Raw genomic sequence first — 17121 nt, forward strand, 5'->3', positions numbered from 1 at the left:
GAGGATGTTCTTCCTCCGGCAGCTGAGGAAACTCAGGCTGCCGAGGTCCATGATGGTCCAGTTTTACACGGCCATCATAGAGTCCATCCTCACCCACTCCATCATCACCTGGTTCCCTGCTGCAACGACCAAGGACAAGGCCAAGTTGCAGCGGGTGTTACGTTCAGCAGAGAGGGTGATCGGCTGTCCCTTGCCCTCCCTCAACTCCCTGCATGACACCAGGGCTCTGAGGAGGGCAAGGAAGATCATGGCAGACCCCTTCCACCCCGGCCACGGCCTCCTCACCCTGCTTCCCTCTGGAAGAAGGTTGCGGCTGCCTAAGGCACTAAAGGCCCGCCACAGGCTGAGTTTCTACCCCTCAGCCGCCAGGCTGATAAATGACTCTGGCTTCCCCCTCCCCCCACGCCCCCAAGTCTGCCCAGGACTGAATATGCACTGGACTCACTGTAAAAACTCTGCACTGCACTTTATATTGCACTATCCAATGCACTGTTGTCTGTCCTGTGTTGTCCTGTTTTTTGACACGTGAAAAAAGTATAAACGCACTTACTGTAATGTCGAAGCAAATTCCTATATGTGTAAGCATAATGGCAATAAACGTTATCTGACTGAATCTGACCCGTCCCACAGGATGGATGAAAAAGGGATACATGGATAACTTATATTAGCAAAACGACATTTATTCATAAATAAAGATGAACGAACAAATGATTGTGTGCGAAACAAAATAAACAAATGCAAAATCAAATGACTGCTCTTTAAGCATGAAAGTCTGTCAGACTCCTTTTAACACAATGAAATCAACTGACATCTCTTTAAGCACTAACTGAATGTCTGTTCTTTAAACACACTGAAATAAACGGACATCTCTTTAAGCACTGCTCTGTTCTGTAAACACTGAAATCAACTTTTCAACAAAAAGTTACAGCCTAAGCATTTATTTATGCTACAAGCTTAATCATCATCATCACTGCTCTCTTGACTGCTGTAAGTTATCACTGTCCTCAATTTCAACCATGGTAGAGGATGTTGTAGGCAATCACTTTAAATAGCTCATTATTTTGATTGTGCAACAAAGTCTTTTTTTCTTCTTTTTTCTAATAGAATTCCCAACCATATTCCCTGGGTCAGGGGTCTAGGTGCGATAATGAAGCTGTAAAACAAACGTCTGAACGTTTGAAAGCTTCAGAGAAAAAAAGTCCCTCGGTGTTGTTTTTCCTTTTAGCGACGAGTCGTTCGGGACTGAATTTTCACGTGTCGGCGTGATAACCATGCGATACGCGATACGCGGAATGAAAGTACGAGTTACGATACTTTCCGAATGTTTTTGTGAGGGGAGTCGCCGTGGTCGTCGTCGGTCGACTGTTGTGATGGATTACTCGTCGGGCCTTCGGCTGAGGGGACGGCAAATAGTTACTTAGTGGGGCTTGCAGTGATGCAGCAGTCAGCAGTCAGCAGTTGGATTTTGAGGAAGTAAATTCCTCTCCCAGCGCTTCCAGCTGTTGGTGCGCAAGAGCGCGTTCATGCGGCTGATCTGCCGCGCAGCATGCATTTTGCGCACTGGCGCACCAGTTATGTGCACCCCTGCATATATATATATATACTGTATATATACATACATAACATATTCTACACTCAAACATTAGGCGACATATTAAACAGAAACACACATTCAACTTAAATGATGCAGTAGGAGAGAGGGGGGAGGCACCTGGTTGCAGCAGTGAATCACTGGGCTCTTTAAAGCAGACAAATAAACATGTTTTCTGCCACTTTTAAGTAAATAATAAAGTGAAACCCTACTTTAAACATGGTATGAAAAAATTGGCTACATTATCAGAAGTTGTCAAGCTGCCTTTTTCGTGCCTCCCGTCAACACACCAGGGTGATGTCGCAGCAAATGTGTGGCCATGCTCGTACGACTTTCTCGTTGCACAACGCTTAAACACCGTAACATTTTTAGCGACCACACTTTGTCCGTCATTGTTATAATTGACAGAGAAGCCAAAGTGCTCCCAAACATGGGATTTAAATGACGAGGGAGGCATTTCGAGTTCTTCTCTGTCGCCAACATTAGCAGCACTACTCTACTCGCCATGATACACTTGAGCTGCGTTCGTAAACTTGCTCTGATAGCGCCGGAGAGCACACTGGGTCCGACGTCATAAAGGGACCAAGTAATTTGATTGGACAAGAGGCGTTCCATGAATGCTGATCAGATTCCAGAGCGAATTTACGAACGCAGCCTTGTTGTTCTTGATTTTTTTTTTCATTATCAACCTATCATTGCGCTTTAGAGTAAAACAAAGCATGCAACTGTCACGTCTATCTTTTCATGGCAACTCTACATTGTGATTTACAAGGGATATTAACTAATATTAACTAATATTATTACTTGGTTACATTTTGCAATTGATCCGCGCTACACATGCGTGCCGAACCGTGGGGGGCGATCCGTTACACCCCTAACAGCTACCTATATTTTCCTTACCGGGTCAACGGTTACAGGCTGACTCGGCCCCGCTTCTTCTGTATCCTCTCTATCCTAATTTAATTTAATTTTAATTTCCTCTGTATCTGTACCCTGCTCCCGCTCCTCCCTGCCAGCCTCCTCTTCAACCTGTTGCTGTTGCTGCTGTGGTAAACTTGAGGGTGCAGCAGCCCCTGCAGCAAACATGTCCCTAATGTTTACACATTTGGCAGCATCTGCCTCGAGTTTCTTTTTGTTTTTCTCCCTAAGTTTTTCCCAGCCTCCCTTCCGTTTTTGTGTGCTTTTGCGCTCCATCTCTCTCAGTATCCACTATCCAGGCTAACTACATTTATTTTGCCGCCGGCTCGGCCCAAAACTACCGCGAAACTGAGACGGAGGTCTGGTGCTGCGTGCGTGACCCCTGACCCCCCCCCTCTCTCTCTCTGTTGATTGGGCCAGCCCAGTGTCTGTATAGAAAATTGACCAATGGGCCGCTGTCCCCGATTTACGGGCCGTTCGATGGTAGCTTTAATTTTTATTTTGCCGGCCGGCTCGGCCCAAAACTACCGCGGCCCACCGGGGTATGCCAGATGGCCAGTCCAGCCCTGATTGTTACTAATACTAATGTTTGTTAAATCAAGTACCTAAACATGATAGATGTCCTGGTTCACTCGCCTATACTGTGAGATCTTTGGATTATCAAAAACTGAAGATACCTGAGGGTGACTTGTAATAAGTTCATGTTTATTAACTTTGAATTGTGTGGTAGTTGAGCAGTATTATGCATTAACTTTGAGTGGGCAAGGTAAGGGTACGTTTTCTGGGAAAGGCATTAACACTAGAACAGCCGTGCCTATTGTACCTACTATAAGAGCCGCCTCGGGGGTCAAATGACCATAGTCTTTACAATGGAAAGCTGCTATTTACACACAACGACCACTAGTTGGCCGTCTTGTAAGTTAGCCTACCTCCTACACAGAAAAACAGCAAAATAGCTTTATACTAACTTATCCTGATGTTATTTTCTCCACATATCTAGGAAAAGTCATAAAAGGTCAGAGTGCAAAGATATTTAAAAAAATGTACTCACAGGGTCAAAGGACCCCACCCATGGCTGTTCTAGTGTTATGGGCAAAACATCAGACTGCAACAAATCACAAATTGAAACCCCATCTCCTTTTATGAGGGGGGTTCCTTTCACCATGAAAGTAAAAGTACACACACACACACACACACACACACACACAGCTAAATGCCTTTGTACATATAAAGTGTATGTGTATATAAACATATGGATGTCAGACACGTGAGCATCATTGTATGGATATATTTAGAATGGATTCATGTGGATACTGATTCTGTGTATCCACACATGTACAGTATGTGTACAGTTGATTTGTCATGCCTTTACATGGAATGTTAAACGCAGCACAGCCTCCTTATTAAATCACAGATGTCAAACACTGGTTGATTCCTTGTCTAAGTCAATGTATACCAGAGTGCCTGTCTGACTGATGCCCTAACTCACTGTAAATACAGTCCCTAGGTATCCTCCATGTAAATACAGTCCCTAGGTATCCTCCATGTTTTCATTTACTAAACCTGGCCCCTCACCACTCCCCAGTAGACTCACTAACCCAAGGAACCTCAGCATTGACAATTACATTAGATTACATTACATAAGTCCCATGAAGAAAATTATTCTAATACCACTGACCGTCTGACCGCTTATCATCACACAAGTGAAAAAAAGTTTTCCGTTTTCCTTACTGTAGGGCACACATTACTGTAAATTGCTGTTATGCTAGTGTAGTATCTGTAACTAGTAATACATACATACATGTCATTTATGTTCTTACATATTTGTTTTGTAATTTAAGTGGAATAGAAACATTGATAGTTCTGTAAAGTGCTACACCAGGATGTATGCTGCACATGCACAGAGCATGTGGAATTATCAATGGGCCACATTGACTTAATCTAGAGTATGTCATGTTTTGGTATTAGGTGCCTTTACCCGCCTGGCTTCTACTGCGTGACGTGTGTACCTCATGTCTGTGCCTGACATTGCCAAAGGACATTCCCACACCCAGATAACATCATTTCCATGAGATCCCTGCCCGCTGAACTCAGTATAGTAAAACCAACAAACCAACACATATCCACCACACCCCTTCAATAGTGAACTAACTCTAAGAGATACTCCTTCAGTGCAGTCAAACATCTCATGGCACTGTAGCCATTCACAAAATGCCACTACTTTTAATTTACCATAAACTGATGAGTATACTGTATGACATAACTGTGTTCAACGTACAGGCCACAGTACAGTAACTGTCAGAGACTGTATGATAAGATGAAAATGACTTATGTTTAATTTTGCACAAATGTATTATCTCTAGACGGGCCATTGCATCTCTCCTCTTATCAGTCCCCAGAAGTACCTGTGGAGGGACTTCGGGAAACACGTTCACTTTCCAATAATGATACTGCCCAAGACCAGAGACACAGGAAGGCCGTCATAGAGGCTATTATTAGGACAGTCACATCCCTATGCATAATTTTAATGTTTCATAATCATCACATCCATCTATTCATTCATCCCAATACATGAAACATGAGGTAAGGATTACAGCCATGTTCTCTGGACCCAACAGTTATGGGTTGGACTTCCTCTGAAACATTGGGACAACATTAGTCACACTATGACAGCTGTCTGGCTTTTTGCACTACATTCGATATAAATGTCGGCATTTATTTTATTCTTTACTGCATCTGCTGACACTTTTAAATGCCCCTGTTTTCTCTCGAAACAGTATCAAATAAATAACTATTCTGTTTTTTTTTTGGTCTGGAACAGAAAACACATTTTTTTTTGTCTGGAACAGAAAACACATTGTGTTTTGTATAGTGGAAACAATGTGAACAGAAATGTATGACAGCTGTTGTTTAACACAATGGATGTTAATACGCTGGTAAAGTGGAACATCACTGGAGTTAAGGTTCTCCCACCATAATAACCATAATGTATTCTTCAATATTTTAATATAATTATTCTTTATTATTTTAGAAGATGTTTTTATATATATATAGGACATATATATATATATATATATATATATATATATATATATATATATATATATATATACTATATAGCATATATATAGCATATATATAGCATATTAGTGTCTGGTCACTGTCCTAGCTCCCATGTCACAAATATCAAATACAAATATTTTATCACGTTCAACAGTCTAGCTAATATAGCTGTATTTACTGTATCTTACATTGTGTCTAATTACATAATATAATCTAATTACATTAGATAACACAACTCCATCTGCACTGAATGGTCATGGGATAGATCAAAAGTAACCCTGCAAAAATATGCTGTCCTATGGTTGGGCACAATTGACTACAATGTGTAGTCTACTCATAACTGAAACAGCATTGTGATGTTTGTCCATCAGAGTGACAGGTCTGCCTGAGCATTCTTCTTCAAACCAAAGCTTGTCAGAGCATTGATGAATGATGCAATGAACCTGGGTCCTGAGGAGAACTTCCAAGAACTGTACAACAACACATCAGCACCTGCTCCATCTGCTTCTGTGCAATTCCAATGTCCTTCTTACTAAGCCAGAAAATACACAACAGATGGTGTGTGGGGAATCACACTCCTCCAAAAAGTGGAGAGGCACCACCCACAGCAATAATCAACGCTGAAAGATTTAAGAGGCCCAGATAAGCCTAGTGCAAAAAGAACCTTGTTGCATGGTCCTCATCACACGTTGTATAGTCAGCATATGGCCTCTATACAATAATAATTGACAACTTAACATATGCATGCGTGTCCTGTGATTAACCAACAAGTTACAAGTAGTGTCATGCACGTATTGTCCAATTGGATTGTGGACTGTCTTTTAATCCTTCTAAGCCAGTGAAATCAAGTAGAAAAATGATAAGGGGGTGTCCCTAATTGAAGAAACAAAGTGTTTATTCAACTCTATCAATAATCAATAAATTCCAATTTGATAAGGTAAAACCAAACAACAGCAACATTAAACTGGAGCGGAATCTAGAAGATAATGGCACTCAAAACATTTATTGTCTCTTGAAATTCTAATCAAATGTACTTCCTACACAAATAACATAACTCAGTTCAACGACAATGTCTATGGATGTAGACTGATGGAAAATTAATTCCTGGGATTCTTTTTTTCAGTAAACTGGTCTCTCAAAGCCATGTGAAGTGGCTTTGTATTTTTGATTCAATGACTCAAGTCATGAGAGTCCAGGCACTCTGACGGAATCAATCCCAAAATACAGTATAACGCTCCTTAGTGAAATGTAGCACGCAATCGTTAGAACAATTGAGAGCTTTCTATGCTGGCCTTTCTATGCTGACTATCCTCCAATATCATAGCATTATCAGCTCTTACAAGCGTATGTTTTTTTTGCCAAATATTGTAAAACCCTCTGTCTTGTGTAAGGCCTCTCCTGTACCATTAAGGTGAACAGCAAAATGTGTGATCATATCCTCACATCCTCTCAGTACAATAATATTGGTATGACCAGATGAATACTCCAGAGGATTTAATAGTACAATTACACAAAAGTGATCTTTTGGTAAAACTGGTGATCACATAGTCGATATTACAAAGCTGCATATCTTCTTTAAGACATCTTCCAACATTTTGTAGACTTAAACACGTTTGTCATTTCCATTTGCACTGTGATGGCTCTTCAGGATCTGTGTGTCTGTGTGAACAGAAGGACACTGTAAGCCTGACAGTGTGAGGGGATTTTAGGGGATACATTGTCAGCCCTCGCAGCTGTAGGTTGTATCTCTGCGGCCCCTCCAGGTCCTGACGCTAGTCTGAGACCCTGGTTCTCTCAGTGGGCACCTCCTGAGTCTGCTCTGCCCTGGCAGGATGATCCCCTGGGCTGGTGCTCCTCAGAGAGACAGGCTGCTCACACTGCTCCAAGGACGGAGGCCGAGGTGCTGTTGTTAATCTTCACACCAGACACTGTCTCACCTCAGGGTTAGGGTTATTCTGTGACACTGTAAATAAAGCACCTGACAAGCCACTTGAAATAAAATCATGCTATCATACTATCAGGTCCCTACCAATTATTACAATTAGCTCTTAAGATGGCTTGAATTCAAATTGTCCTATTTGACTGTTCACAAACAGTACTGTCCGCATACAGACTGACCACATGCAGTATAGTCATGTTTGAGTATTAGTGTCTGAAAATAAATGGTGGTCAACGTTAACGTCTTATTTGTGACATAATTCCAGCTCTTCCAGAATGAACGCACCAAAACAGGGGCTTTTCCCAACATACAGGACGTTCACAGTGAGGTCACATGTCATCTAGAACAAGGGGGAAGGGGGTGGGATGCTATGTGTGGAGTATACTGCATGTGATAAACTGCCTTCAGTATTGGTCATGATCTCTTTGCTGGCATGGGGAATCACATAATGGCTGAATTTGTTCAGAAAAAAAAGTACCATCACATAACAAGGATTTTCCAATTTGTGCTACAAAATAAATGAGTAGGCAATGTAGACTAGAGACCTGGAAAGGTTTGAGGTGAAAATTGATGGAGGAATATGAATACGCTCTCCTCACCACGTTTCTCTCTCTCCCCCTCTCTGCTTCTATCCCCCACTCCCGCTCCCTCTCCCTCTCCCTTCTCTCTGCTGCAGCCCACCCTACTCTGAGCGTTAATGGTACATGCCATTAGCGAACCCATCTCTATAAGGGAGGGGGGTGGTCTCAGCCTCAGCTAAGAGGCTACTTTAGACCGACATAAACACATTCACAGATGTCTCTCCACACGTAGAGCCATCTCCCCCGTTATAACAGCACAGCCTGCCTGGAGAGAACCGCCGAGCCGCAGCAACAGACAAAGAGGGAGAGAGAGAAAGAGAGGGAGGGACAGATAGGGATAGGAGGAGAAGGACCACTGACTGAAAGACATCTTTCTCTGACATCCCCTCTTGTGCATGTGTTTCTAAGTGTGAATGCAAGGAGGAGGGAAGGGAAGAAGAAATTAAGCCTGGGAGATTCTCCCCCCTTATTTTCCCTCTTTTTTTCCCCCAGCATCCAAGGCTTGAATACGGGTGTCAGCTACTACAGCGGGATAACATAAAGGGATGCTTTGAATGCTGCCTCTGTCTCTGCAAGGGACAAGGAAGAAGAAAGACGCAAAACAAGCAGGGACAAAAACAGGATTTTTAGAATGAATGGGAGTCCTTCTGCAGCATGTCGTGGGAATAGCAGTCCGTCACTGAAGTCTCTGGAAAAGGTAAAATCATGTTGTCCCCGATCCATGGTGCTTGAGACCACAAAGAGAATCATTGTGTGACAAAAATGCATCCGCATTGATTAGAAAGATTGCGTCTTTGTCCTGAGACACTGCATGTAGCAGCATTGTGGAAGTGCCGGGGAAATGAGACATGCATATTGTATGCAGCAGAGAGGCAATGTGGAGGGGAGAGGACCTGATGGAGGCCTGATGAGGGGGATCGCACCTTGTGTATGTTAAAATAGCAGAATCACATTGAGAGATTTTACTGACTAGGGACACCAACTGACTGAAATACTATGTTGTTGCTGTTGTTGTTGCTGTTGTTGTTGTTGTTGTTGTTGTTGCAGAAGGTCCAATTATAATTATATGTTCTGTATGTCTTAGGGTGACTGATCTTGAATTTCTGTAGAAATTAAGAGGACCCGTTATTAAAGTATATGAAAAAGCACAATGTAGGCTCCATATTGAAGAAAAGTGTAACATATAATACTTCAAAAAGGAAGAATTGTTTTGACTGGCAGAAGCTTGTTTGGACTGGCAGCATACTTTCACTGGTGACTCAGGGGAGCCCTTCACCACCTCTGTAAAGAAATAACAAGTGTGTCCAAAGAAACAAAAAAAGCATCAGTTTTAAAAAAGCAGACATGAGCCAAACAGGTTTATTCCTGGAGAATGGGCTGTTTTTCCTCGTTTTTGACAGGTTCTGTACCCTTGCAACACTTTGTGAAAAGATGTAGCTCTGATGATTGGTCCCTTGACAAATCTAGGTTTGTGAGTGTACTTTACTCACTAAATTAAAGTATTATATGTTCAGCACCTCCCCCCACCCTGCAAAGTAAAAACGCATCTATTGTTTTGTCTGACATTCCAGACAGAATAAAACAACAGGTGGCATGTTTTGGCTGTTATTCTAATTAGAGTAACCATGGTTGAAGAGATGGACACCAGCTCCTCCCCCATGTTCTTCTGCATTGGCATAAGGAGGACCTAGGCAGCAGGCAACAAATAATACTCTTGCTGGGTGCAATAGTTAAATGTATAAATCAATCGATTAGAACTGGGATTGTGCCGCAGACTATTCTAAAGCTATTAACAGAGGCTCATAGTGTTCTCATTGGAAAATACAGCTCGATGTGGATGCAATTACCCAAGTCTGGGACACTGTCCCAAGTCCATATACATGTGTCAAGATGTATCAACCAACTTTCCTTGGATGTTCTGATTAGTCCAGCCAAAATATGCTGACACTCACCATGACATCAGACAATTTGGGCAAATATGTTTTTCTACATCTGATGTTTGCACAAACAACTCACTGAGAGGATTAAACAAACTGAGAAATGACTTCCAACATAATCATTAAAGATGGGAGTCCACACCAACCTAATCATTAAAGATGGGAGTCCACACAACACGCTACCACATGTACAGTACTGACGCATGCACATTTCATCTCTTCATGCTTGACATACAAGAATGTGTATTTTACTCAAAATGTACTAATCTATTACATGGGTGCATAAGTGTCACTTCATACATGTTATGGTCTATTGTTTGCTAGCATCCAATATAGTCCTGCATCCAGTTGCTTCTCACATGAGTGTTAGTACTGTATGCTCTTCCCATGCTCTGTGGGCCTATATGTATCCCCTGCTCAGTCCAACTATGTCAGCAAATGGAACAGTAGTTGCCATTTGATTCTGTGTGTCATACATACAGTACATAGTGCTGATGGTACAAAATAGATAGATGGTCATTCTCTCCCAAAAGGTTATGTCACAGCCCTTTGCATTGCCCATGAAGATAACAATGAAAAATGTCCTAACCAATACTTAATACTAAAATCCACATGCATTTGAAAAAAAAAGAAAAGCCATTATGTTGCTGTTTGAAGGTAGTAAGGGTTTCTGCAGATTCAGGGAGCTAATCCGCCTGTAGTGAAGTGTAAAAGGCACAGGAGTAGAGGAGAGCACAGTACTACTGTAAGCAAACTGGTAAGCAAACTGGCTAGTAGTAGCTCTATTGGTAGAGGGCTGCAAGGGAATTTTTCCTGGCTACATAGTATACAGGTTTTTACTTTTGCCTGCTCGCGGCTCTGTCAGTATTGATTGATTGATTGACTGATTGACTGAACATTTTCATTGTGTGAAGCGCATTGAGTTGCATCTTGTAAGAAATGCGCTATACAAATAAAATTTGATTTGATTTGATTTGATACTGCACTATTCACACGCATCTGTCCCATTACTCAAACTCTGGGAAAGAAAACGATGACCTCAGTCTGCATCATCTCCCAGAAAGGGCAACATAAAAACTAGGTTGAACTGGCCACTAGTGGCATGGTGTCTTCCACCTACGCCGTTAGATTAGAGGAGTTGGTGCACTAAAGCTGAGTGCAAAGTGATTCATGGGGGCTCTCTTTACCCCCAAAATATCTCCATGCTATACATATTAACCACAATGATTTTTACTCGAGTGACGCCACCTCAGCCAGACCCCTTTGTGCGACATTATTTATTAATTTAGAGCTGCCACTGACAGTTACATGCTGACATCAGGGCTTGTTTTTTTCCCCAGTCTCCACAACTTCCCAGGAAACACACGAACGCCTGACCAGTCATTACTCTACTGCCTTTTTAATAAACAGCAAAGGCATAATCAAATCAACTCTAAAATCAAGCTGTCAGACTCTGGAGCTGAGATGTTGTGGCTTCTTGGATTATATTTTAATATATTATACTCCATGGTATTATACTCCATGGTATTATACTCCATGGTATTATACTCCATGGGGCATCTTTGTATTAGGCTGCCCACAAAGACAACCACACTCATTATTGTCCTCCCTAAAACGTTACTGTACACTCTCCTCTCTCTTTTTCACTGCTAGTCACCCTCTTGCTCTCCTGAAACCCTCTACCTCCAGGGACAGCTGCTTTCCCTTTGGAAGGGCAAAACTACTTAGCACATTGTCAACTAAGGTGCCAAATATTACCCCACCATGTAGGGCCTGAGTATAGCATCACTCACGCTGCCTTCCCAGATGTGATGTGCTATCAATGCTGGCTCACTGGATACTACTCCAGCCAATGAAGCTGATCCATTCATATATGTCTCAACTTTTTTTAAATGGCTTTTGGCAGCCATGTATTTTTTGCATAATCTCATTATGCTGATTTTATACTTGCACTTGGATCCTCCCTAGGGGCTCTGAGGTTCTATTACAAGAGGAAGGGGGAGATCAGAGACAGCTGGCTATGTAGTATCAGTCATGTTCACGTCTATTAAGCCTGTCTGCCTGTCTGTTGGAGATTATTAGAACACACACACATACACACACACACACACACACACACACTCTCACACACACACACACACACACACACACACACACACACACACACGCATACACACACACAAGATCAACCGCCACAAAGACATCCGTAATCGCTGAGTAGCTTTGGACAAAGCGATATGCGTAGACCCAGCCCCTGCCCCCAGCCCCTGCCCCCAGCCCCTGCCCCCAGCCCCTGCCCCCAGCACCTCCCCCACTGCACCAATGTCACCGTCATACTGAGTTCCGCATCTCAGAGGCAAGGATGGTATGGAAATATGGGGTGTATGTACTCTATCGTCAACTATCCATTTGCCTTACTCTAACAGTGACATACAGTAACATAGCGCCCATCTTTACTATTTAGAAAATTACTTAAAACCTATAATCTAGGTGTTGAAGAACACTCACAGCTTGTGTCTCCCATGGAATGTTCCGCTCTATGGGGGAGGAAGCTGAAAGTGGACTGTAGGCTATACAGTCCAGGACTTAACTCTACTGGCTAACAGCAGGGAGATGTGGAGAGAAGCTGATCCCTTGACTCTGACAGAGATAACCACATCATCGCCAATGTAAAGGGCCTTGATGAAATAATCTAACAGGGGAAGCTTACATTGTCTCTGCCTGTTACTATTGTAAGCTGTGCACTCTGCTTGTAAACAGATGTTTCACTTCGATTTATTTTTACACTAGGAGCACTTTTGATCACCTAGTGGCTTGCAGACCATTGATACGCATCATGTTCTTTTAAAATATCTTTGCTCCAATTACTAACAAATTAAGCTTTACAGTAATAATGGCAAATGCAGCACTGGGAGCACACGTCTCTCAACGACATTCTACATAAAAGCCCAGAGCCTTGTCATAAATATCTTAATCTCTTAAAAAGAACGCCTGCTGCACTGTATAGAAAGGATGAGAGAAGGGGAGGCTGTGGCTCAGGAGGTAGAGCCGGCATCTAACGATCGCAAGGTTGGCAGATCGGCGGTTCGAGCCCCGGCTGGCCACATGTGGAAGTGTCCTTCGGCAAGACACTGAACCCCAAATTGCTCCCAATGCACGGCGCCTTGCATGGTAGCTTGGCCACCATTGGTGTGTGAATGTGTGTGTGAATGGGTGAATGAGAGGCCGTTGTGAAGCGCTTTGGATAAAGGCTCTATATATTCCAGTCCATTATGACAGAACAAGCTCATAACCTTTAAAAGACAATACTATTGTATATTATGGACACAGAAAGTTGATCCCATTATACTCAATGGATTTTTACCGTGCCTCTCTGTTGCACGTGTAGAAATCCTCCAGTGACAGATACTGTAGATACTGATACAGATCCAGATGCTGTTGGGTTTTCTCTAGCACCTGTATGATACAGATCCAGATGCTGTTGGATTAGGGTTAGGGTTCTCTAGCACCTCTGTGCTGCTCAATCCACAGACGTCTAAAGTGAACGACCTTTTAAGAGCTGACGAGGCTCCAGCAACGTAATGCAAGGGTTAACCCAGCAAGGGTTAGCACATTACAACACCTACTGACTGAATGTAGATCTGAGACCAATCAGATTTACTTATCCCCCACAAACACATTATTAAGACCATGACTGTTTTATCCACCAGCACTGAATACGTACTCATACTCATTTTCTACCACAGCGCAATCATCCTTGTTATACAGTATGAAATAGGATTGGCACAGAGCAGCGTCTGACTTTCGTGTTCACTGGAGTTACTTGAGGTTAATGTAGTCACCATATTTGCTGTGTTGACTGGCATAGATAAACAGGGACATTTACATCAGAGATTTAGGCCTACGGTGTACTTAGAAATGAATTATTGATGAAACTGTGATTTTTCTTAGTGCAATATTTGCATTACGAGACCTACCAAGTCAATATACAGTACAACAACTACAGATAACTATCTAAGGCTATCAATACAAGTCCATGCACTCATCATGGACCCCATTCCCCATGACTGCAGCTTTGGTTCATCAGTTTCAAACGTTTCCCTGTCGTCACTCCCTGGTCTTGGTTAAATGAGTTGCATGAAGTTTAGTCACTGTGAAAAAATCATATTGTTTTTTCACAACAGCTCAAATAGTTACACACAATGTTATCTGGTGTGGAAGATGAGCTTCTGCATGGCTGTAGTTCAGTCCTGTCAAACAGTGTCATGAGTTGAACAGAGGAGTAAGACATGACAGGTCTCAGAGAGCAATTTTTTTGTTATGAATGAATACAGCATTAATACATATGAATACAGCATTAATACATATGAATACAGCATTAATACATATGAATACAGCATTAAAGCATTAAATTGTCAAACCAATCCCGCCCTGTCAGTCCAGCTTAGTGCTATGATGCTAAAATACCCACTTGACCTCCCTCACATCCAGACAGAAAGACTCTCTGTGTGACCAAGCCTATGGAAAGTCCAACACATTTAATGTCAAAAGTAATAAAGAATAGTCCGACCTGTTGGTGTCCACTGTGCATTTAGTGTATTTTGCTCTAGGCTTTAATTAACCGTTATAAAACAGAAGTGTGCAGCAAAGCTGAACTACATGGCCCTGGAATTAAATCACTAAGCTCATCCACTTTAAGGATATGAGAAAATTACCATTTGCAAAAGTCAAAGATTTCTTTTCTTATTGTGGTATGCTATAGTAGGTTGTCTAATCTTATCTGGTGGACTCCAACAACTCCAAATTATATTGTTCTCATAAGGCACTTCAATAATGGCAATGGTACAACATTTTTTTAAGAGGGCTACAAAAGCATGGCAAACATTTATGACAAGATAACCAGTGAGCAGCCCCACCTCCACACCAAAGCTAATCGTGCTTGAGTTTACAGCTTGGTATCCTACAGTATACAGCTTGGTATCCTACAGTATACAGCTTGGTATCTACAGTATACGTCCTCTAGCTCTGGAGATTCTACAGTAACGTCCTCTAGCTCTGGAGATTCTACAGTAACGTCCTCTAGCTCTGGAGATTCTACAGTAACGTCCTCTAGCTCTGGAGATTCTCACTGCCTTTAGACTGGAGACGTGATGGCACTAATTATTATTAACACCCTGTGAATATATTATTATTATGTGAATATATGTGAATAATTGGGCCAGAGGGGAACCAATGACTTGTGCATTCATTAAAGGGGGCTTGGCCAGATGTCTGCATTCCATACTCATCAATTGGGCATCAGTGCCTCTTCAGACTACGTCCATTAGGCAGAATTGGAGCAATAGCTCAGGGAGACTGTTACACTGTTCACAGGAGGGGTTTTGCTGAGTCTGATGCTACACTGGCAACAGGGATTCTTTTCCAACCCATGTTTGGTATTTCAGAAATGATGACAGGCTATAGTTCAGTCATTTAAAACCTATAAAACAGTTTATGTGTTTGAGATGTTTCATGGACAGAACTTTTCTTTTTTGCTTCATCTTGTTTTTCCTCAGCTTATCCCAATGCAATTAGGGAACCTTTGTGTGGCTTCCTCTCTAAGGTGCATAGGCAGTGAGTGCCTAAACAGATTATAGTCATGTTGAATTTGGCAGATGTTAACTTCTACTGGTTAGTTGGTGCTATACATTTGTGTTTCAGAGATGTTCATTGCATATTGGTGGCCCAAAACCCTTGTGACCAATATACCATTGTCATGTCTCATATCCTATGTTTTAATATGTTACTGTTCTGTTATCTCGGCCGAGTTCTAGTTTTCTTTTTGATTAACGTTTTTATTCTTGTAAGTCGCTTTGGTCAAAGGCGTCTGCTAAATGTAATGTAACTAAACTAAACAGACCAGATGGCAATCCCATCAATTAAAATTCAGACACCCAAAAGTGACAGAGAAAGGGCCATTACATTTTAATTACTGTTCAACATGTTCCTGCTGCCTCAAATCCTAATACCAAACATGAAAATACATGGCTGCCCAGTCAAGTGCTTTATTACATATTTTGTTCTAAAGCACCCTATCCTGCTGATGACTGCTATAATAATTGGTGTAAATCTAATCAACATAAACATAGTTCATTCATGGGGAAACTGTGTTTCTCTGAGGATAGTCCTCTGTTCTGGAAAATAACTTACAAAGGGGCAATACAGTATATCAAGTAAAGAATGATTCATGTAAACAGACAGATTAAAGGTGAGTAAGGAAAAGCAATTTTTTCGTCACCTCTTTCTTGATGAAGGAAATATGTAAACATGTCAGCGTTCTTGCATGTTATGACGACCAATTTTGAAATAACAGACCCTGACTTTTGTTGCTAATTCTTGTTGATTATGCTTATGCTTGCAAATGCCTTTCCCTGACAAGTTACCCTAACCGTAACCACTCAAAGTTATTGTCTAACACTGCTTAACCGTCACGCAAGTCGTAATATGCGTATGCTTAATCATAACCCTTACCCTAAACGTAACCACTCAAACTTAATGCCTAATTCACGTAACTGTCACATTTGTAGCTTTTGTAGCTTTTATGGTTGATGTTCTGCTTTTTTAAATTAATACGAATTAAGAGTGAGGTCATGTTTCCTCAGGTATGAACTTTATAATGGAAGCATTTTTTCGAGCAAGAATAGCTGTAGGTATAAGTATGAGCATGGAGGGAAAGTTTTTCATATCTACATGAAACATATTATTGGACTTCAGGATCTTTCATAGAAAGGGCTTCGTAGTCCAGGGGTAGACTTAGTCGTCTCTTAGGGCCAATTTCAACGTTGCTAGCATGTTGGCTAGTTCAAGCAAGTGTAACAGGGTTATAAATTATATTTAAGTTATAGGTTGAAGTTCATCAGTTTGCTTTTTATCATTTGGTTAAGTGTTTTGAATTGATTGACCCATGGCTGCATCCGGTGTGTAGTGCCCCTAGTGGTGGTTGGACTGGCCGCATTTAATTTTATGACGAAGGCCACCGTAGATCAGCCCTTTCGTCTTTGTGAGCGGTTGAGATGGTAGGTTAAATTATATGCTCCGGTCCCGTTTTATATT

This window comes from Nansenia antarctica (assembly GCF_963989245.1).
Source record: "Nansenia antarctica genome assembly, chromosome: 12".
Classification (NCBI taxonomy): domain Eukaryota; kingdom Metazoa; phylum Chordata; class Actinopteri; order Argentiniformes; family Microstomatidae; genus Nansenia; species Nansenia antarctica.